At 41.0% G+C, this 24,343-nt stretch overlaps 1 pseudogene; it reads right to left on the minus strand.

Moving 5' to 3' along the window:
- Window positions 1-11,666: 11,666 nt before the first annotated feature.
- On the minus strand, window positions 11,667-22,606 carry LOC113084446 (alpha-2-macroglobulin-like protein 1; annotated as a pseudogene).
- Between the last annotated feature and the right edge of the window lie 1,737 nt (window positions 22,607-24,343).

Consider the following 24,343-nt stretch of genomic DNA (forward strand, 5'->3'; position numbering starts at 1 on the left):
TAGGTTGCGGTCTCCTCTTGTTTCTTTTTGTCTCACCAGGGTCCTCCTGAGCAGGGGTTTCTCAAAGGCTGATCCGACCTTCCTAGACTGAGGAGAATCCACCAATTGAATAGCAGTATTTAAGATCTCTTTTTGTACTAAATTGTAATAAATTTGAAATACATTTATATATCTGCCTCTTTTCAACTGTCTCTTTGTGGGGAAATAGTTAGCTACACTACATTAAGGGAAGACTTGTGGGTCCTCCTGCCCATAATCAGGGGGTGGTGTAGTCAGACCGTAAAGATTTACTGCTTGACGGGTACCACACAGGTTTAACTTTAGGATTTGAGTTATGATGTTGCTGTTACATTAAACATTTTGACTTTTGTGACCATAACAGACCACAACAGTAGTGCATTTAGTTCAACAATTTTAGAGACGTGTGACATCCCAACACTGTTGTTTCATAGTTTCAGGTGTTCAACATGCTCCCGCATGACACCAAATCACAGCTAAAGCATAGTCGTCTACTTTCCGATCACTCCCGCTGCACACTGACCTGTCCGTGCAGTGTCAATGCAGAATGAACAAGACGAAACGAACAATGAGCAATGGTGGGCATTGCATTGCTATTGATGTTAATGGCTTTGTAAATGTACATCAGCATACACAAATTTTACGTGTTAGTGTCGCTATTTCAAAAATGGTTTAAAGCTGGTGCATTGTGTCTCGAAAGACATGGAACATGAACTAGGCTCTTGGTCCGAGCCAGCACAAAACTGACTTGGTGGAAAAGGGGTATGTGAGGTGTTACTTGCTATAGGACTCCACGATAATGGTTATACCTGGTAACCACAATTGTTGTAATTTTGATATATTTGCATTTCATCTGAATAATTGCACTTTCATGCAAGTACAGATCAACAATGACAATTCACATGTATGGTTTATTTGACCATCTAGTTTCTTGGTAATATTAAGTCAAATTATATAAATCATAAATTAACACTATCCTCCTGAGAACCAAGGAAAATATTTTTTTTCCTAATATTTTTTTTTTGTGATTCCAGACCTGTTTAGGGTTAAAAAAAAACATTCTTACAATTTAGACATTTTTATTTTTGTTTTACAGCATGTCAACTGTAGTGGACAATAGGATCATTTGAGTATGAAAACAAACACATTTGGTAGATACAAATTTTACCAGATTATAAGGTTTTTTTTTTTTTCTTTTTTTTTTTTAACTAAGAATACATACATTTTGGGCTGTAAATTGACTATTATCCAAGAATACAGACATTTTGATTATACAATAGACACATTTATCATTCTTCAGTCCTTTTCCTTACATTTTGCAAGTATATCTTTACTATTAAAGCTTAACACTTTATGTCTGTATCCTTTTATTGGTCCCATTGAATCATTTTAGTGTTATTTGAACAATGAACATAGAACTAAGGTGAAACTGATTTTTGGGGGATTTTTTTTTTCCTTTTTTCAAACTGAATCAAATCTAGTTTTTCCTTCACTTTTCATTTGGTTCTTTGTTAGTGCTGATAGTCCTGGAAGCAATTTCTCTTTTTGGTAATGCAGAGGAACATCTTGCATTTGGTACATCTCATGTACGTCTTGCTCTTGCAGCCCTTATTTCTGCATCTTTCTGCATGCTTGGTATCCAAAAATATTCAATTGGACTCCAGTCTGCACGTGTTGTAGGGTCATCTTGACACACAGGAAGCCCAGGTAACACTGGTGCAAATCTGATATGAAGGAAAAAGAATAATAAATGATAAATAATAAGTTTAAATACTCAATGCAGCTGAATTAAAAATTGTGGAGCTGCATAAGACATATATATTACTCCTAGCCCACAGAGGGTGTCGAGTTTCCTGCTCATCCCTGTCTGTGTCTGCATCTGTCCCTTCAACTGAGCCTTCTGCATCATTTTCCTCTTCTTCATCACTGTCTCACTGGTTGAAACTCATCCTCATCTCTCTCGTCATCTGACAACTCTAAATCTGAATCTCCCTCGACTGTTTTGTAAAGAATTCTATCTGCTTCAGTTCTGTTTCCTATAACAATGTGGAGTCATTATTTATATGAAGATAGTGCTGATGTCCACTATAATTGACATTCATAAAATTGGAAATTTTTCAAAAGATACATAATGTATTTGCTATCAGAACTAAATATATGATTCCTAACACCTTAACCCTTTAACTGCCTCCTCAACCAAATGGTTGATTTGTCACTTTATGGTAAACGTAGAAAAGCTAAGCTAATGTTTTCAGATAATCCTTTCTGCTGTCAGAATGTACTATTTGCTGAGAAATATAACTTTCTGATCATTCATTATAGTTAATATTTTCTTATTTCCATAGTATGTGTATGAATTCCGGTACTTTTGCCATAAAGTGACATATCAACCATTTGGTAGAGGCCGATATTTTAAAAATTATGGGACGTGTTGAAAAAAAATACATTGAGTGTGGTAACTAATGACATAAGGAGATAAGAAATGCAAACAAAAAAATTTTAAAATGTTTTTTTCTTGGTGGGGCAGTTAAAGGGTTAATGAACAAGAAAATATATCATAGTTACAAAACCATAGACAATATTTTACTCACCTTTTATCTTTCCATAAAATGTGCTTGTTCCTATGCCGGCCTCCCAGCCAATCAAATAACATATCACTGAAAAGCCCAGGATGTCCTCTGTACAGTACAGCGGGAATTAAGAGACTTGCACAAAAGATCCCAAGGAGAGGTGTTGAAGCTGCCATCGTAACAAAGGGTAGAAAGCCGACTAAAACATGACAGAGGAATAAACTCACGTAGCCATCGGGTTTCGTTTGACTGTCGTGCACACTCACAGCGGCATGCAGTCATTTATTAAATTGCAACATCTGAACAGCATAATGAATGAACCACAGCCCTTAGACTCGCACCCTCTTAGACAACAGTCATAATAAGAGCACATTCAAGATCACCAATGTTCAACACCCCCACTTGCTCTTAGGGTGAATAACATACAGTTATCATGTACATTTACATCACACCAAAAATAAAACACAAATCTATCAAGCATGGCTTTGGTTACAGGTTTGGTCATAATATCTGCAACCATGGCTGCTGTGGGACAATATTCAATAGTTGTCTTTCCATCTTCAAGTGCAGATCGAACAAAATGATACTTAATATCAACATGCTCACACCTTTGACGGCATATAGGGTTCTTGGACAAAGCAATTGCCCCTTGATTGTCCTCATAAATTGTCACTGGTGTGTAAATACATTCATTGTCCATTTTGTTTAATAGCTGGACAAGATATAGGCTTTCCTGTGCAGTAGCTGCCAAAGCCATATACTCAGCCTCGCATGTGGAAAGAGCAACTGTGGATTGTTTCTTAGACCTCCAAGAAATAACAGGACCAGTGGCAGACAAACTAAAACAGTAACCAGATGTACTTCTTCTATCATTTTGGTCTGCTGCCCAATCAGCATCACTAAATGCAAAGAGATTAAGATTTACATCATTTCTCCTATAACACAATTCCTTGTACACAGTTCCCTTTAAATATCGCAATACATGCTTAGCAGCTACCCAGTGTTGGTTCTTTGGTTCAGAAAAGTGTTGTGAAAGCTTACTGACAATGAAACCTAGATCTGGTCTAGTACAGGTCATTAGATAGATAACGCTACCAACCACTTCTCGATACAGTTTTGGATCAACACGTTCACCTTCATTATCAAATTGCATTTTGTTTTCGCATGGAGTTGACCTCGGTTTACAATTAATCATATCAAACCTCTCCAAAATCTTAATAATGGACCTTTTCTGGTTCATTTTTATTTCACCATCTCCTTGTGCAAAATCAATACCCAGAAAATGTGTAAGTTTACCAAGATCTTTCATTTTAAATCTTTCCTCCAGCATTCTTTTCACATTTCTGAGTGTCTGACTATCGCTTGCTGAAATAAGAAGATCATCAACCCAGACTATCAGTATGATTTTCTCACCTCCAGTTTGTTTACTGTAAACACAATGGTCAGCAGGATTTTGACTAAAATCATTTTTAATAAAAAAAATCATCTAGCATTTTATTCCAATTCTGCCCTGACTGTTTCAAACCATAAAGTGATTTGTTTAGTCTACAGACAAGCCATATCAGCAGTTGGAGAAAAAGTTTCATTATAATCAATGCCTGCAACTTGACTATACCCTTTCGCCACATACCGAGCTTTGTATGTTGTTCCAACTGGGTTTTCCTTCACTGTGTAGACCCATCTGCCCCCCACTATATTTTTACCTTCAGGTAATGTTGTAAGGGTAAACGTATCATTCTCCTTAAGAGAGTTCATCTCCTCCTGCATGGCCTTACTCCACAATTCTGACTCTGGTGAGCTTATAGCTTCCTTTAGAATGTGGGGTACATCACATGCAACTCTATAACAATAATCAATACTGGTTAGTGCATGGTCATCATCACATTTTATTCCATACTCATAATCCCTCAAGTACTGTGGAGGCCTCTTCTCTCTCTGTGGATAACGCCTGCTCTCAACCCTTTCCCTTTCACCTGTATTGGGGCTTGGGTCACACGTTTCAGATCTTATGTCCTGGGAATTTATTAATTCTATTATCTCAGGTTTTGGTATGTGAGTTTCAGCGCTCTCCCTACGCACATCATCTTCACACATTGACTGACATTGACTGATATTGACATTGCATTCTGTCCCACTCTTTGTGAGAAATTCCACCAACCTGCTTTTGTTCACTTTTCCTGAGTCTGGATAGAAAACTAGATTTTTCACATCGAGAGTCTAACTTTCTCTTGTTCTGTTTGTATGCATAACACTTTGACCCAAATATTTTCATTCTTGAAAGATCAGGCTTCTTTCCAGTCAGCATATAATATGGGGTCTGTCCTACACGTCTGTTATAACATCTGTTGCGAATAGCAGCTGCAGTCTGGATTGCATACGTCCATAACATTTTTGGTAAGCTACTCTCGATTAACATACACCTTGCCATGTCAAGCAAAGTTCTCCAGCCCCTCTCAGCAGTCCCATTCTGATGGGGTGAATAGGGGGCTGAGGTTTCGTGTCTAATTGCATTTTTACTGAGCATGGACTGAAATTCCCTGGATGTAAACTCGTTGCCATTATCAGATCTCATACATTTAATTCTGCCATAGGGTGAAACATCAGCAGTGAACTTCTCTATTCCTTTGACTGTATCACTCTTTGCTCTCAAAAAATATGTAAATATTGCACCTGAATAGTCATCAGTAAATGCCAAGATATATCTGAAACCATCTTTTGCTATCGGCTCCATAGGTCCAGCTAAATCTGTGTGCGCAAGTCCAAGGGGAATTTTTGCTTTTTCATCTGCCTCCCTATTCCTGCTCTGAACAAATTTACCCTGTGTGCACACTTCACATTTTAGATTAGACATTTCAGTTCTACCTTTGATTTTCATCCCTTTGGTAACATTTTCCAGCTTCAACACATCCTCATAATTACAGTGACCGAGAATTTCATGCCATGTGTGGATATCATAAAATCCATGACATTGATCAACATCATCTGTAACAGTGCTTAAATAGAACAGTCTATCATACACCTGGATGTTAAATGTTACACTGTTCTTATGAACAAGTCTGTTCTGACCTTCTTTGAAAATGACCGTCGCTCCCTGGGACGTCGCTGAGAAGATGTCCTGTGGAAAATATGGGTCATACAGTGCCCCCATCAGCATCGTTTCCATCACTCGACCTTTGTTGTTTCTCAGCCGAACTTTGGCTGTACCTTTCCTCAAGGCAATACCGCTGGGATTCTCTCCATCAGCCAGCTCTAGGATGTGCTTGTGTGGCTCAAAACTTTTGTCAAAGTCCTTGAAGTGTGTGATGTCCCGGATAATATGCGACGTGGCTCCTGTATCAACCATGAGGCCTTTTTCCTTCACTCCGCTGACCGGAACGGCATCCACTTGGCCCACCTTAAAAGCAAAGTTGTGGTCCTCCTCATCCACCACCCGCTTCACGTTGTCCCGCTTTCTCCGTCTGCAGTTCACATCCTTATGCGTGGAACTCTTGCAAAGATGACACCCCTGTCGCTGTTCTCTATGCTCGCTCGTAGCAGAAGTGCACTCCACAGCCTTATGTCCCTTCTGTCCGCAGTTAAAACAGGTCAGTTTCATGTTCCACCCGTCTCTAGCTTTCACCTTCATCACGCTGTCATCCTCTGAGCAAGCAGCAATAAACTTTTCTGTGCTCTCAAAGCTCCTCAGCTTTGTTTTAATCTCTGTGAAAGTTATCGTTTCATCACTTTGGGTTATGTGAATGGAAAATGGCTTAAAAGAGTCCAGTAGGCCCTTCAGAATCATTGCGATCAACAAGCCATCACTTAAAGTCTCTTCCGCATTTCTCAAAGCTGTAATAGCGGTCTCTGCGCGAATGACATAATCTGTGACGCTCTCATTGACAGCTTTCTTGAGAGACGTAAGCTCTGTGTATAAGCTGATCACTCGTGGTTTCCCTTTACCAGCATAGTGTTCTCTCAGAATCTTCAGCGCTTTTCTTCCATCATCCGCTGCATCTCTCATCACAAGGGAAAGGCTTTTATCATCCAACAGCTGAACCAGTTCTGCATACGCGTCATCGTTTTTCTTTGCGTCTTCTTCTGCACCGTCACCGTCATCATCAGGTGGTTCGCTCAGTATGGTTTTCTTCAAACTGAGCAGACGCAGGTGCACCAGAAACTTAGTTTCCCACAGTTCATAATTTTTCTCATCCCCGTCAAAACATAAACGGTTCCACCGGCTTCCAAACTCCTTCCTGGGCCCATAACTTGTTGAAGCTGCCATCGTAACAAAGGGTAGAAAGCCGACTAAAACATGACGGAGGAATAAACTCACGTAGCCATCGGGTTTCGTTTGACTGGCGTGCACACTCACAGGGGCATGCAGTCATTTATTAAATTGCAACACCTGAACAGCATAATGAATGAACCACACCCCTTAGACTCACACCCTCTTAGACAACAGTCATAATAAGAGCACATTCAAGGTCACCAATGTTCAACAAGAGGGATGAAACTCAAATGTCCACTACAGTGGACATAAGTCAATGTTCTGGGTCTCAGGAGCTTTTCTCAAAAGCAAAAAAACAATACAATTCCAAATAATAACTCCAACAATTCCAAATTTGTACTTTCTGTTCTATTAAAACAACAAAAACTTTGTTACAAAGGTTGTGTCTATTCAACAACATTAAAGAGAAAAGCTCAGGGAGGGGGATTTGTTTGCTTGGTGCCTAGCAACCACGACCATGAAAGCTTGTGGAGGCTGTTTTTTATGATTAACTGAGAGGCAAACATAATCAATTAAAACACAATTTAGCATGTATCCTTACTCAATCCTGTCTGTACTACTGGATCTGTAAATGTGATGATCCAAGTGTCAACAAGAGGATGCACTGATATAGTCACTCGAAGTCTTCTTGTCCTGGTCTGTGTGTTTACCAGATTTCTGCATAATGGAGCTCATTTTGGTGAGGTGTTTATTGTTTTTGTAGGCGGAAGGAGTTGAGAACCATTACCCATTGGTAACTGTGTTCAAAGGGTTTGTTTGTGCTCATTGACTTCTCCAAAACGTTCTCCCTGTACAGTCAAATATTAGCCTAGCACTCTGTGCTGATCCGTTCTGTTTGGTCTGCAGGAAACTTTGTTGACATTTCATACAAATGTGATCCAGGGATCAGCCAGGTGCTCCATTTCAGTCCTTGTTTAAGTGATGCATTTAAGGGGAAAGAAACACTGTGACATTTATCAGAATAACTTGGGCTTTTATTGTGGTTTTGTTTTTTGTTTTTTTGGCTTGACCTCTTCTATCTCTTTCTCTCATAGGGGACATAATGGGCCATGTGCTGAAGTATCTTGATGGATTTTTATGGATGCCATATGGCTGAGGAGAACACTATATTTCCAATACTTACATGCTGCAGTATTTATAAGTCATGGCACAGTTCACCGCAGCCATCTAGCAGACCTCCATTGGTTACCTTCAAAGAGGTGTGGATGACAATCTTTTTTTTATTACTTGGGAGACTAAATCCCAAGGACGTTAATTTCTTCTCTTCCCACTAGAGCATGTCAGGCTATCCACTTATGTAGTCTTTGACCTAAATAAGATATCAAGGACAGCTGAACTGCAGGCATAGTGATGGTTCATACAGAACATTTAGTTACAATGAATTGAACACGTGGTGAGTTTCATGCTGTTTCTCTCGTCTTGTGTATCATCCATTGTGGCACCATGTTTGTATGTTCACTTTGTCAAGAAACTTCCTCCATGGCCAGGTTGACTGGTTTTGATATTTTGGCCTAGCAAGGAGTTTCATCTTCATTTATCCAAATGTCCTTCAGAGTGCAAAGGATTGGTTGATCAGCAGGCAGGGTTCAGTGAGCTTTTTCATGCAGCAGGGAACAGCAGTACCATTATGCAATGAAGGTGGTCATGTTTCTTCAAATGTGCCATAACCAATGGTTTTAAGGGCTGAGATGTTATTTTAAATCAATACTGCTAACCGCATTGTCAACTGGCTTGTGGCCCAGCAGAATCCCTATGGAGGCTGTTTTTCTCTACCCAGGTGACTCTGACGACCAAACATGAAAATAAACCATGTCAAATATTATAACAGTGAAATTCCTAGTAATTCCACTAATTCCAAGATTCCAATAGTCTATTTCTCTATCAAAGGGGTTATATGATATTACAGAAAATAACATTATTTTGTGTATTTGGTGTAATGAAATGTTTATGCAGTTTAAAGTTAAAAAAACTTTATTTTCCACATACTGTACAATATTGTTGCTCCCCTATGCCCCGCCTTTCTGAAACACGTTCTGAAAAGCGAGGTGTGCTCTGATAGGCCAGCTATCAAGTGTGTTGTGATTGGCTGAATACCTCAAGTTTATGACAGAAATGTTACACCCCTTGGCATACTATGATGCTTTGTCCCGGCCACAGCGACAGGACAAAAACATTAAATGCCATTGTAAATGAGGCATTTGTTACATCCAGTTGGGACATAATTACTGATTATAATGACTTATACTTTCTTTTTACATTTTATTCTCACTTTCGCAATGAAACTGGGCCTTAACATGGTGGCCGCAACAATTAAATTTGGTGCCTTCTTTGTGTGAAAGTTTAGGCGCCGTTATGCAAACCTTCTCACATCATTGCATAGACATGTGGGGCATGTTAAAATGAGGCGTTTTAGGAGGACATGGACAAGTATTAACTTTTAAGAATATCTCTTTGGGTTTGAGACTTTAATATTTGCAACTTTAGGGATCTTATCTATTCACGAACAGCTTGTAATACTCCAAAGAGAAGGGAACACTTTACATCTGGCCTCCTTCCCAACATACCAAAGCTGCAACATTTGCCTTAGTCTTTTTTGGCTAAAGGTTGCAGGCATACAGTATTGTTCAAAATAATAGCAGTACAATGTGACTAACCAGAATAATCAAGGTTTTTAGTATATTTTTTATTGCTACGTGGCAAACATGTTACCAGTAGGTTCAGTAGATTGTCAGAAAACAAACAAGACCCAGCATTCATGATATGCACGCTCTTAAGGCTGTGCAATTGGGCAATTAGTTGAAAGGGGTGTGTTCAAAAAAATAGCAGTGTCTACATTTGACTGTACAAACTCAAAACTATTTTGTACAAACATTTTTTTTTTCTGGGATTTAGCAATCCTGTGAATCACTAAACTAATATTTAGTTGTATGACCACAGTTTTTTAAAACTGCTTGACATCTGTGTGGCATGGAGTCAACCAACTTGTGGCACCTCTCAGCTGTTATTCCACTCCATGATTCTTTAACAACATTCCACAATTCATTCACATTTCTTGGTTTTGCTTCAGAAACAGCATTTTTGATATCACCCCACAAGTTCTCAATTGGATTAAGGTCTGGAGATTGGGCTGGCCACTCCATAACATTAATTTTGTTGGTTTGGAACCAAGCCTTTGCCCGTTTACTAGTGTGTTTTGGGTCATTGTCTTGTTGAAACAACCATTTCAAGGGCATGTCCTCTTCAGCATAGGGCAACATGACCTCTTCAAGTATTTTAACATATGCAAACTGATCCATGATCCCTGGTATGCGATAAATAGGCCCAACACCATAGTAGGAGAAACATGCCCATATCATGATGCTTGCACCTCCATGCTTCACTGTCTTCACTGTGTACTGTGGCTTGAATTCAGAGTTTGGGGGTCGTCTCACAAACTGCCTGTGGCCCTTGGACCCAAAAAGAACAATTTTACTCTCATCAGTCCACAAAATGTTCCTCCATTTCTCTTTAGGCCAGTTGATGTGTTCTTTGGCAAATTGTAACCTCTTCTGCACATGCCTTTTTTTTAACAGAGGGACTTTGCGGGGGATTCTTGAAAATAGATTAGCTTCACACAGACGTCTTCTAACTGTCACAGTACTTACAGGTAACTCCAGACTGTCTTTGATCATCCTGGAGGTGATCATTGGCTGAGCCTTTGCCATTCTGGTTATTCTTCTATCCATTTTGATGGTTGTCTTCCGTTTTCTTCCACGTCTCTCTGGTTTTGCTCTCCATTTTAAGGCATTGGAGATCATTTTAGCTGAACAGCCTATCATTTTTTGCACCTCTTTATAGGTTTTCCCCTCTCTAATCAACTTTTTAATCAAAGTACGCTGTTCTTCTGAACAATGTCTTGAACGACCCATTTTCCTCAGCTTTCAAATGCATGTTCAACAAGTGTTGGCTTCATCCTTAAATAGGGGCCACCTGATTCACACCTGTTTCTTCACAAAATTGATGACCTCAGTGATTGAATGCCACACTGCTATTTTTTTGAACACAACCCTTTCAACTAATTCAACTAATTGCCCAATTGCACAGCCTTAAGAGCGTGCATATCATGAATGCTGGGTCTTGTTTGTTTTCTGAGAATCTACTGAACCTACTGGTAACTTGTTTGCCACGTAGCAATAAAACAAATATACGAAAAACCTTGATTATTCTGGTTAGTCACATTGTACTGCTATTATTTTGAACAATACTGTATGTATATGTAGATGCCTCAGTGAATCTATGGGCTACTATACACAAGCCATCCACAATATTGGAAAGGTCAACTTGAGGTCATTCACCACAAGGAATATTCAACTGGCATCGTCACTTGTGAAAGGCTTCTCTTTTTTAAATCAAGAATTTAAATCCCTGCAGTTTTTACAATAATCTGTTGCGCAGAACTGTAGCATCTTTTAGTAAATGACAAAATTGACTGTTGTAAGATGGCAGGTGTGTCTCTATGCTTGGAGCGTTTGAATGAGGGATTTACTGAATCAGACTATAGAAATTTATTGGACCAAATTTATTTTGCACACTTGATTTAATGTTTGAGTAATATTCAAATTAATGCTGCACACATTGTCTTCCACTGTCAGGATTGTGTGTGTGGGTTCGGTTCACCGCTGCAGTGAGAAATTGCCACCTCATATGTACACTGAAACAGCTGATCTATCAGACACATCTTCAAAAATAACCAGCCACTGACCAGATACAGTGGTCTTAAAAGAAAAAAGGATCTCATGAACGGTGCAAGTTCCAGTGAAAGAGGCAAACAATGACTAGTTAGGAGTTTATTCATGCGTCTTATAGCCAGAAATGAAGCACAATCATGGACAGGGAGGCATATACTTTGTCTCCGATGAGTCATCTGAAAGTAGAAGAGGAACAGGAAGTTAGCTTGACCTGTTCAACAGGGAATTCAGCAAGCAGCACGAGTTAGCAAAAACACATACTTGGCTGGTAGTAGTCATACACCTCAACGACTGCTGGCTTGAGATCCTGCACTGCAAGACCCTGTTTCAGTTGTAGCATGTAGGTCATGGGGACACCCTTAGCAACCTGCGAGACAGGAGGGATGGAGAAGCACATAAGCACACATGAAGAAGTAGATAGAGAAGCTACCCTGTGCACATCTCACCCCTTTCAGATACACCAGCACATGGTCATCTCCAGCATCAACCCGCTGCACTAGTGGAGCAAATGAATCTGGTGGAGATCCAAGCTGAGAAGGGAAAATGGTTTAATATCGGAAGCAGCTTCAAGCATCTTGGGATGTTACATACAAGTCATCTTAAAACATACGAACCAGTGACGTATCTGCTGTGAAACCTGACAGGAGTTTAACGTCCACGATAACCATGTTCGTAGTTGGTTTTGCGCCATTGTACCTAAGAGAAAAGTTAACTTAGCAATTGGGTGCAACCACAAAAAAAAAAAAAAAAAAAAAAAAAAAAAAAAGGCTTCATGCTGCTCAGAGGTGGGATTTAAAAAAAAAAATAAAAAAAAAAAAACCCCACGCACAAATCATATGCCTTAATATTGGGGGGGCAGAGGTGGGAGAGAACTACATTCAGACTGGCTTTTATGTGACACGGTTACAGAATCAAGCAAGCACAGTGGAGTCTTGGCTCAGCTGTGTAAAGAGTTGAGGGTCAAACAAGACACAAAGTGGTTCTTACGTCACAGTGATGTTCAGCAGGAGATCAGCTCCACGCACTCTGCAGTCTCTTGCCACCTTCACTTCAACACCAAGTGTACTGGAAACTTTAATGGGTGTCGGGATGTTGTAGAAACACGCAACCTGGTGTAGTACATAAAATAAACCCACACGTGACAAGAACTGGGACAAGCATAGAAGCAGATGAAGTTTACGAACCTGCACAGACACGCATGTGGAGCCCTTCGCTTGAAGACTATATCTGCCAGGAACATTCTTCAGCCGCTTCTCCTGATACAGCAACCTGTTGTCCTGATTCACATCAAAGTTATACACCTCTCCTGCCACAGACGGCTGTACAGTAACAGTGCTGGAGCCCTCCAGGCTGAACACTTTAGCGGCGAACAGAGACAGAGCATGAAGAGCCACCACAGTGTCCTAAAAATAAACAGGAGATTTAAAAAAAAAAAAAAAAAAAAAAAAAAAAAAAAAAAAAAGCCTCCGATATCATTTGTGCTTGTTTGGTGTACGGTCTCACCTGGGTGGAGGAAAACCCTCCATAAGGGTTCTGCTGGGCCACAAGCCAGTTGACAATGCGGTTAGCATAGCTCAGATCAGTGGTCGTGAGAGGCTGTACAGAGAGAACCGCTAGCAGCACATACGAGCTGATCTCCACCGCCAGAGTGTCACCAGATGACGTCTGAGACCAGTGGAGCTTGTTGCCTTAGGACGAGAGAGAGGACAGAAAGTTGATGCCAAAGAACCTGAACATCAAGAGACTAGTGAACCTCACCTTCAGAAATGGCAATGTTCTTCAAGGCAGTTAAAAGCCGAGCTCGAGTGCTGGTCTCTCCAGCCAGACTGAAGGTGTAGGCAAGCGTTTCCCAGGTTCCCAACGACAGGCCTCAAGCAAGACCGAGCATTGGTGATGACCGGATCCTGAAAGCAAAGCAGAAAGGGTCACTACACCAGTGGTTCCAAACAAAGTTTCTGGAGGCCATTTAATACATGGAAAACAAGCAATGTTGAGGGGACTCCAGAAATTACTGGACTACACAACTGGAAGGTCAAGGAGCTTTTATAAACTACTGGCAGGAATGTTTTACCGTGACAAGGATGCCCATTTCAAGGAGTGATGCAACAACGTAGCCCGTCATGGTCACATTATCACCAACACCACCCTAAAAACGGAGCAGCATGACACTTTAGGTCAGACGTAGACTTCAGATCAGTTACAACACATTTTAAGAAACATGCACCTTCATGTCAATGTGGTACAGAGTTCCCTCTTGCATGAAACAGCCATCTGAACCCTGCTTGCTGATCAACCAATCCTGTGCACTCTGGAGGACACTGGGATCAATGAAGATGAAACGCCTTGCTAGGCCAAAAGACCTCATGACGAAGGTGGTCAACCTGGCCATGGAAAAAAGAGCCACATTAAAAAGTCCCAATTCAATGCACAATAAAAGAATGGAATGAAACGCACCATGTATTGGGTGCATCGTAGCCAAATGTGCTGTATGAACCATCACTGTGCCTGTAGTTTAGCTGTCCTTGGTATCCTGTTCAAGTCAAAAAATAAAAAAAGCCCTGGTCAGGATTCACATTATCCCAAATGAACCCTGAGGAGTAGGACTTGTAGGATTTGGTCATCTGTACCGCTCTGAAGGTAACCAGTGGCAGTCTGTCGGATGGTTGGGGTGAGCTGCGCAGTGCCTTCCAGGTACTGCAGGATGTAGATATTGGGAGCAAGAATTATCATATTTTGTTCTCCACAGCCAGATGGCATCTGTAGCAAGCCATCAAGATTATTTAGTGCACGACCCATTAGGTCCCCTAAGAGGAAGAAAAACAGTCAAACCCAAAAACCCTCAGAAACCAAAAGTTAATAATCAGTGCCTTACCAAGGACTGAAACGGAACATTTGGCAGATCCCTGGATCACATTTGTTGGAAGCGTCAGAGACACATCTTCTGAAAGGACGCTCCCTGTGGACCAAAACAGAATAGATCAGCGCAGAGCGCTAGGTTACACCAGTTTTACACACTGTCTGCAGAGCACATGCAGCCCATTTGGGTTACATATAAGGTCCAGAAGCCAGGTCCTCAAAGTACTGTAACAGGTCACAGACATTTGGTTTAAACTCAAACAACACCTTCATGCATTTGACTAGGATTTAAAAACCAAGTTGCAAAATACTTAAAGCCTACATATTGCGTTAAAGCCAAATGTTTTAAAATAAACGCACCACTGACAAGGTCAACTCGTGCCCTCCTTCACATTTAAGTCTTATTTCAGACAATCTCCCGAGTCTTGAAAAGGTTTCTACCACCACAAGTGAATCTGTTGCCTTCTTAAAAGTGCACTTTTCCATCATTTTACAGTCTAGCCCAAAAGCCTGTTACATCATGTTGTGAAATAAGTCAGTACATGCTCATTTTTCACCATGAACAATGTGCTGCATGCTCCTGGAATGCACTGATAGACCGCAACCATGTACAGTGGGAACACTTTAATCCATTAACACTGGTATACTCAAACTCAAAACACTACATAGCAGACAGAGTGAAAAACCAGGCACTACAATTTACTGGTACAAGGAGAATGCACTTAGAAAGTCACTGAGTGCAAACAAACCCTTTGGACAAAATAACCAACTCTGGGTGAAGATCCTTTCAACTCCTTCAGGCTATAAAGAGCAGAAGTGCACCAAATCAGTAAAACTGCATGAGCTCCATGATCAAACTCCAGAAAGCTGGTTAACGCTTACCAGAACAAGTAGACTTTCAGTAACAATGTCAATGCGTCCTCTTGTTGGCACGGTCACAACTTCAGTGCCACATCGAACCTGGGATTGATCAGCCTGAGCACTGACAGTCACATTTACGGATCCTATAATACAGACGGGAAGTGAGCAACAACTCATACTCAATTTAGAAGACAAACCATGAAAAACAGACCAAGGACCGATGCGGAGAGAATCCATTTAAAGGTCTTTCTCCCACTGGCACAGAGACAGGATGAATACGGATCATTAAAAGGTCGAAGACTGAAGTCAGAGGAAGCAGCTGGCGTCACTTTAACCTGCCGATGAATTACATTAGTGCACATTGAGTAAAGACAAGATTCCTCTATGGATTTTTAGGGTGTGATCTTGAAAAGCTAAGTTTTCTGGGATGGCATTTTTGCGCTAGCAACTTGGCTGGTTTAGGCCTGTCAGGGAGAATGTCAACTGAATTGTCCAGATTAAGTGGTGGGCAGTTCATAGTGGTGACCGAAATTAAACTGAAATCATTCTTGCACATGATATGGTTTAGTTTTCATGGAATACGAGACTCATGGAAGGTGGCCCTGTATTTGGTATTGCTAATTCTAACAGCATTACAATAGGCTACATCTTTCTGTGAAAGACTGGAGCAATGAGATGCTATCAGCTTGCACATCTCTAACCGAATTCAAACACCCATTACACTAATAAATACGAATCCAGACCATGATGCACTTGGACAGGTAGTTGAAGACTGTGGCCTTCAGCTCAAAAGACTCTCCACGGATGATGGAGTAAGGCAGGGAGAGCTCCAGGAAGAAGGGTTGGAAGACCGTCAGCTGAACAGGAGGAGCCAAGCCAAAGCCTTTGGAGGACACACAGAATGCCTCCGTCTCCCATGTGGTGATGGTGTCAGGAACAGTCAGATTAACTTTTGTGGATCCAGTGTTTCTGAAGAGCACACCAGAAGATCAGTGAGGTCAACCGCAGTTCCTTGGAGGACCATAGCCCAGCAGAGTTAATCTTAACACACCATACACCCAACCCCCCAAAAAAACCCTGGTCCACATGAAAATGCAAAGACCCTGAAGTGCTGTCAATAGCATGCCAATCCAACAAGTGGCAATATAAACCCAAACATAAAGTCACAATGGCCAATTACAGACTTGTCATGTAAAGAGGAACTAACAGTGCACCCCAATGTGACAAGCCAAAAATCTCCAGTTGCATTGTTTCCGAATACTCATTTTGGCAGTGGTTCAAGAGGGTTTCGTTTCAGTGACCCAATACTGGAGGTGTGCTTCAAAAGCACCAAACTGAATAGAAAAAGCTGCAGTTTTGAAGATGCCCATGTTCGTGGACAGGGCTCAAGTTTGCTGAAATTAGATTCTTCACTTACCCCACTTGAGCAAGCTGCCAGAGCCAGGTTTCTGGAAAGTAAGTCCTGACCGTCACGTCAAAGGGGGAGCCGTCATCACCACCAGCCACCTCGATTGCAGAAGCCACACGAGGATTGTCTAAGCCTATAAATGAATGGACAAGTCAGGACTGTGCACCATGCAATCATATAGCAAGAACTAAATTTGAGTAAGACTCACTGTACAATGGAAGAGCACCATATAACAATGAGACATGCTTTTTGTTTGGGGGGGGGGTCAACTGTGTACAGTACATGGTACTTTTATACCACCTTGGCTGAGGTTCTAAAGAAGCCATACAGTTACAAGGAGGTGTAAACCTTGATCATCGGTTGGCCATAGAGAAGTAACTACCTACATTAAACTTCCAACTTAATCTGTGAAGTTGCTTTGCAGTGATTTGTATAGACCCCTTGAAAATCGCCTAAGTCACTGCTCTAGCTGGAGGCAAAACAAAGGCAAAACTCATAGCAGGTGCACTAAAAGTTTGAGGTTTTGACTTTAAAATGTCTTGTGTTTTTGTATGCCAGAATAGAAGGAAAAGCACTGGAGTTTCAAAACTAAAGTTTTACCAGATCCCGGCAGACATTCCGTCACAGAAATCAAGACAATTGTGGTTGAATGCAACACGGCGTACAGACTGGACAGAGAGGATCATAAAGCTTGTGTTTGAAGTGCACACTTCATATCAGGTCAAATAATCTATGCATATGAACTGGTGTGTTGGTTTTATCTAGTAAATCAGTAAGTTTCTGTTTTATAGTTGAGAAGTCGCCAACCTTCAGCGCACTAGCTAGTTTAAAAGTTAAAAATACAGCGATAGATGTGTGTGCCATCCTTTGATGGTCTCTTAAAATACACATTGCTAATCATAGTTAGTCCAGTGATAGGTTACATTAGAAAATAAGCCTTGACAATTCCCCAAGCCACCCAAAAAGTATTAAATATGACCATACGTTCCATATGACCATCCACGAGAGTTGATTTACAAAAATAGCCGTCACGGTCCCGCAGAGTCAGTGACTGTACAGATTCGGACAGTTCCGAACCTTCTTCTGGATCCAGATTTAATAAATCCCTCCTTAAACGTGCTAGCTTACGCTTGTCAACATTGCGTCCACACCTCTTTTTGCCTCCAGCTAAGCCCCACCCAGAGACAAACCGTTTACAAACTTTTAAGGGGTCCATTGTAGAAAGCACGATACATTTAAAAAAAAAATTAAAAAATAGATATAAAAAGGGGGGTGGGGGGGTGATCTAGATCAAGAACCTAAAAAGCCACGGAAGTTGCGATAGTAATTCAGGCCTCTGTAGGTCAGGCAGTTAGGTTCTTGGACAGCCAGATTTGTTGCAACCTTCATCCCCACACTCTGTCAAAGCAAAGCATAAAGAAATTTGAATCAATCAGTATTCAGCCACTAAATGACTGCAAACTACTTCCAACCTGGAAAGCTTCATAAGCTTGGTCTGTAGGAACAGCTCGACGGGGTCGAACATTCAGGCACTCCTGTTCATCCTCAACAGGAAACGGATAATAGGATTGAGATCGTACCGGGAGCAGGTTGAACACCTAAAAACATGGAAGGGGAGGGAAGTGTTAGGTCAAACACACCTCACTGAGCAATTTAAGAGGAAAGCCAGATGGACATGTAGCAAGCTACGGAGTGTTAAACTCTTTAGTCTCATCCAAAGGCCTGTTAAGTTTAGTGATTAAAACTGAGACAACGGATACAAAGCAGAAAGATACAGCCATTGCACATTGGTGAAATACCGCTCACAGACGTGCCAAAAAATAAAAAGGCAGGCAGCACTTAAGTTTTTTTTTAAGTCACATAGGTCTGAGTTTCAATACAATATTTGGTGGTTTTGTAATTGACAGGTTTAAACATGTGACAAATGAATTAAAAAAAAAAAAAAAAGTTGATGGCACCCAGTGGCTGCAAGTAGTATAACACCCTAAATAATCTCAGGAAGTCCAACCTTAGGTGTGGATACTAGTGAGTCCATGAATTATAAAGATGCATATCTGAATAGGACTATTGGTGAAAATTGGTGTAGGTACAATTTTTCCTAATAGGCATGAGAGCAATGGATGCGAATCCAATTAAACCAGCGATTGAATCAGAAGTCAGTGAATCACCTCGGACCATCAAATAATAGTTTGACATGTTGCATGCAAAGTAATGTTTGGTATGCTACAATAGCTTTGGTCGGTCCAATTGATCCATCTGCATAACTCAAATTCTGAGACTTAACCTGGATGTCAGTTCAAGTCTGACAAGACTAATGAAATGCACATGGATACCCCTTCAGCAGTCAGACGTCTTCCTGGCTCCATGATCCGAACACTCTGATCAACAGCACTGAGGCCACACAGGGATCCTGCTTGAGCAGACACAGTCAAAACACTTCTCTCACTAGGAACAGCTGTAGAGGGAGAAAACTGCAGAGACACCTGGAACAAGAACAAGCTCAAGCTGAAGGACATGCTGCCACAACCCACAGAGTAGAGGTGCTAGATGTCCACACACCTGGTTTTGGAAACACATTTCAGTGTCAAAAGCTGCACTAGCAGCAACCACATTCTCACTGGGCAGAACACAGAAGGCCAGAATCTGCACTACTGGAGCCATATCGACACTGACAGACAGCTGGAACGACACTGTGCCACTTGGTGCATTCAGGGCCCTCACTTGAACGGTCTGAAATCCATGCAGGACAATCACTCCTTTGGACAAGACCTGACAAGAGACAGACTGGGGCATAAGAGGTGCCAAAAAGAGAACCAACAAGTGCAGTCATCAAAACCAGCATCCACTCACCATATAGACGATGTCGGCACTGTAGTCACCAGTCTCTCCAACAAAAGAATAATTGATTGTCACTGGATACTTGGCACCACATTTCAGTGGCTGCTCAAGCTTCCCTATAGTCAGTTCACTAAACGTTGGGTAGTCCGTAGCAGTTTGGTAAAGCGGCACATTCCTCGTTTCTGTTCTGAAGTAGGGCAATTTAAAACCATAAGAATTCTCTGATGTTGCACTTGCCTGAAGAACAGAACAAATTGAACAATGTGGAATTAGAGGTGGAAAGTATGAAAAAGTCTACTCCAGTACCATTTAAAAAAAATTATTATTATTATTAAGCACACTTACGCAGTAAAAATTACTTTGTTACATGTTACACCCAGGGGCGTCGGACTCTGGGTAAAACCAGTACGGATTACCAGGGCCCCAAAGGAAGAGAGGGCCCTTGACAAGTCTAGAATATATATTTTTAAAGGGGGGAGGGGGCATTAGGACTGCCTATGCATAGGGCCCGGGATCTTGTGCAGCGCCCCTGGGTACACCCCCAACACACTTTAAATGAAAATTTATAAAAAAAAGGATTGAACCGAATCATTCAAATGTTAATTCAGGAACACCACACAGTCATTGCTTTCAGGAGATGCAAATTACAATTACTTGTCAAAATAGAAAAATACCATATTGGGTCTAAAACGCAAGTCTTCGTTTTCATGCTGCTTTAAAAAAAAAGGGGGGGGGGGTAATAGTAACACGAGTAAACGCAATTCACCACCTTCCACCTCTGAATAGGTAGGCAAATAGTACCACTAGATTCAGATCAGCTTTAGGGAAGTCAGCTGTGTTGAGGGAGAAAGAAGCCACTCCATTCAGGTCCGTAGTCAGATTCAGCAGCAGTTTGTTGGGCATTTGGTTACCATCCAGGAGATAAACTGCCTCCCTTGCAAGTGGAAGAAGGCCATCATAATAATAATAAGATGCAGAGATCTGTTGGGATGGAAAGGTTAGGAAAGGGATCCAATGAGGACGGTCTAAGAGATGCTTTACTCGCCTTTCCATTGATCACTGATCCATAGTTAAAGAAATTTGGGAGGTCCAAAAATGAGACCTTGCCAATTTCGTATGTAATTAACATGGTTGTGGATTTCGACATCATTACACCTGGGAGGAAACCGGAATAAAAATAAAAAAAAAAACACTGGTCACTGGTTCAAATCAGCCAGCTGCTCACCAGTTCCCTCTTCGGTGACGTTCACGTTGAGGAGGAGGGAATCTTGCAGCATCAATTCAAAATTGGTGGTGAAAAACTCTAACGTACTGATGGTAACGGAAGCACAACCAGTGTTGTTCATCTGGTAGCAGAATAAAAAAGGTGGTCAGATTTAGGGGTAGACATGCAGAAAAAAAAAGAAAAAAAAATCCTAACCCTGCTCTGTACAGTGCCATACCATAGCGGTTTTGTTAAGACACACACGAGACACACCAGGTACCACAGAAAACGGGAACGGCTCACGACATACTTCCACCAACGCTTGACCAGGTACAGGTTGCCCAAACGTGTATCTGGGAGTAAAGGGTTAAGGAACAAGATCACAAACCAAAAAGTCAAGAATATAAGAGCTCACACTTACTTGGCACAAGCCTCAACTTTCAGTCCAACATCTCCCACACTGTACATCTGTGGTGTGGTCAAGGTGACGTCAAACTTGGGTAAAACTAAACCAGAAGCCAAGGCTTTAAATTAGGACCCCAGTCAGTCATCAAGACTACCCACTGCACATCATGTGTGGTAACTTACCATACTTTTTCACCTCGAAATCCTGAGAGATCATACGGTCACCAATAAAAGCCCTCAGAGCATACATCCCAACCTGAGCCTCAGGGTTTAACTGGTGAGAAAGCTGCAATATCCACCCAGTTGAGGAAACATTTGTCCACTGACCAATCCGGTTCTTGTTATTGTCCTATTTGGAGGGAAAAAGCTTTGAATAGGATGCAAGCCCAAGAAAGAACAGTAAAACCACAAAGAACATGTAGTAAACCAGTGTTTTATCCAAAGACTTGGTCCAGAACAAGTTCTCACCTCCACCACCACTAGACTGTACTGTAAAGACAAACATAACATTAGGCAACTTCTATTAAAAATCCTGGAAGACCAGAAGCAGCTCAGGCTTTACCATTTGATCAAGAGGAACAAATTTAGCATCCATGGTCACAACCCTGAAGTTCACTGCAGAAGAGAAACAGCTCACTTGGATTACATAATGCACTTGAAGGTGTACAAAGTCCATTACACAAGTTCTGATCACTTCCAATTAATACAAGGGTCATTTGTAGCTCACCCATTTGTCCTGGGTTGTAGATGGGTTTGTCAGTTTGGATGAAGGTCAGAGGCAGGTAACTTCTGAACATGACTTTCCTCTCTTCAGTCATTTTGAAGAACCTCCCTTGAAGCACCACCCTCAGTTTCTGCACTAATTCTCCATCTACCTTTGGAGCCTGTAGAGAAACCCTTTAATACAGGAAAGAAAAAACACTGCATGTGGCACACTGAGACAGACCTGGAAACTAAAACAACGGTGAAATGCGGTTGAAGAACTCTGCTGCGCAAGCGGTGTTGTCTGGTTCTGGTCATCAACCAGAAAGATGTTCATTGCAAGACTCTCATTGGGTTTTAGAAGACTTGCACACAATTTGGCATTAGAGCCAGACTCGATCACAGCAGAAAACATCACCAAGAAGGATCTGTGGAAACAAACACGTTCAATAGAAGGTCAGAAGTCCGATCAGCACACATTCAATATTAATGTATAAGAGAAGTAGGCTGCATAATAGAGACTTAAAACAAACTTTGAGAAATCACTTTAAAACAGAAAGACATTTTATTTCTCATTTCAAACCCCATTTACTCACGGTCCTGATCTCTGTCCATCAACAGCAAAGAGAAAAAGGACTAAAATGAGCCCTTTCCAAACACAAAACTGATTCATAACTGTGGATAATGATGATAATCCAAGACTAGAATCAAATCAAGTGCCTCTTTCAGAAACCCTGCAGTACTTCTACTGCTCTAGTGACTCTCAATCAGCTGGTATGATGACATTTATATTTAAACGCTTTTAATTGGAGGAATTCATTGAGCTCGTTAATGTCAATAATTAACCTCCAGCTAGTGATGGGAGAAACTAACTTTTTCAAAGCTTCGACTCAATTGAACCAATTGCTGCGCAAAATGATTCACTGTTTCGAAGTGCTCGAAACACCACACGCTAGTGACGCCTGCTAGTCAGAACTGTGTAAATGCTACAAAAACTCAGGCTAAAACATGTTAAAAAATGCTTTTTGTAAAACACATGCAAATGCTTTCTTTAAAGTATAATATATAAATGCAATCAAAGTAATGAAATACTATTAAATATTAAGTGTTTTATGTGTATAATATATGTTTTAAAATAAGTATTAATCATTTGCAGGGTTTGTTTTGTTTGTTTTGTGGAGAGCTTAAACAGGCCGGGGGGGTATTCCAAATAGCAGGTTATGTGACATACCTGTGTATGTTTAAGGGTAAGTTCGTGGATAACCTCAACGTTCGGTTCCAAAAACAGAGGTAACTTTCTGGGTATGTATGTAACCATAGCTGACTCTCTGAAGATAACCTGCTCGAGAGCAGGTTATGTTTCAGTGTAACTTCGTTTCAGAAGGTTGGTGAGCATGGCGTGCCCTTTTGACGAGGATCCTGTGGACGTAGAAGCACAAATTATACGAGGTTTTTTTCGTCGGGAGAGGGTTATAAGACCGTGTATTGATGTGTTTGCATACCCTAATGAATATTTAAAAGAGCGTTATCGTTTTTCAAAAGATTCATTAGTTTATTTAATGAATACTAAAAACTCTACTTGTAATAACCTAGAACACTGTCTAAGACTTGATGGTTGCTCTGTCAATTCTTCGTCATCAGTTAGGAACCTAGGTGTGCTACTTGATCACAATCTTTCCTTAGAAAGCCACGTTTCTAGCATTTGTAAAACTGCATTTTTCCATCTCAAAAATATATCTAAATTACGGCCTATGCTCTCAATGTCAAATGCAGAAATGTTAATTCATGCATTTATGACTTCAAGGTTAGACTACTGTAATGCTTTATTGGGTGGTTGTTCTGCACGCTTGGTAAACAAACTACAGCTAGTCCAAAATGCAGCAGCAAGAGTTCTTACTAGAACCAGGAAGTATGACCATATTAGCCCGGTCCTGTCCACACTGCACTGGCTCCCTATCAAACATCGTATAGATTTTAAAATATTGCTTATTACTTATAAAGCCCTGAATGGTTTAGCACCTCAGTATTTGAATGAGCTCCTTTTACATTATACTCCTCTACGTCCGCTACGTTCTCAAAACTCAGGCAATTTGATAATACCTAGAATATCAAAATCAACTGCGGGCGGCAGATCCTTTTCCTATTTGGCGCCTAAACTCTGGAATAACCTACCTAACATTGTTCGGGAGGCAGACACACTCTTGCAGTTTAAATCTAGATTAAAGACCCATCTCTTTAACCTGGCTTACACATAACATACTAATATGCTTTTAATATCCAAATCCGTTAAAGGATTTTTAGGCTGCATTAATTAGGTAAACTGGAACCGGAACACTTCACATAACACCGTACTTTCTACATCATTAGAAGAATGGCATCTACGCTAATATTTGTCTGTTTCTCTCTTGTTCCGAGGTCACCGTGGCCACCAGATCCAGTCTGTGTCCAGATCAGAGGGTCACTGCAGTCACCCGGATCCAGTACGTA

This window comes from Carassius auratus, unplaced genomic scaffold (genome assembly GCF_003368295.1).
Source record: "Carassius auratus strain Wakin unplaced genomic scaffold, ASM336829v1 scaf_tig00040041, whole genome shotgun sequence".
NCBI lineage: Eukaryota > Metazoa > Chordata > Actinopteri > Cypriniformes > Cyprinidae > Carassius > Carassius auratus.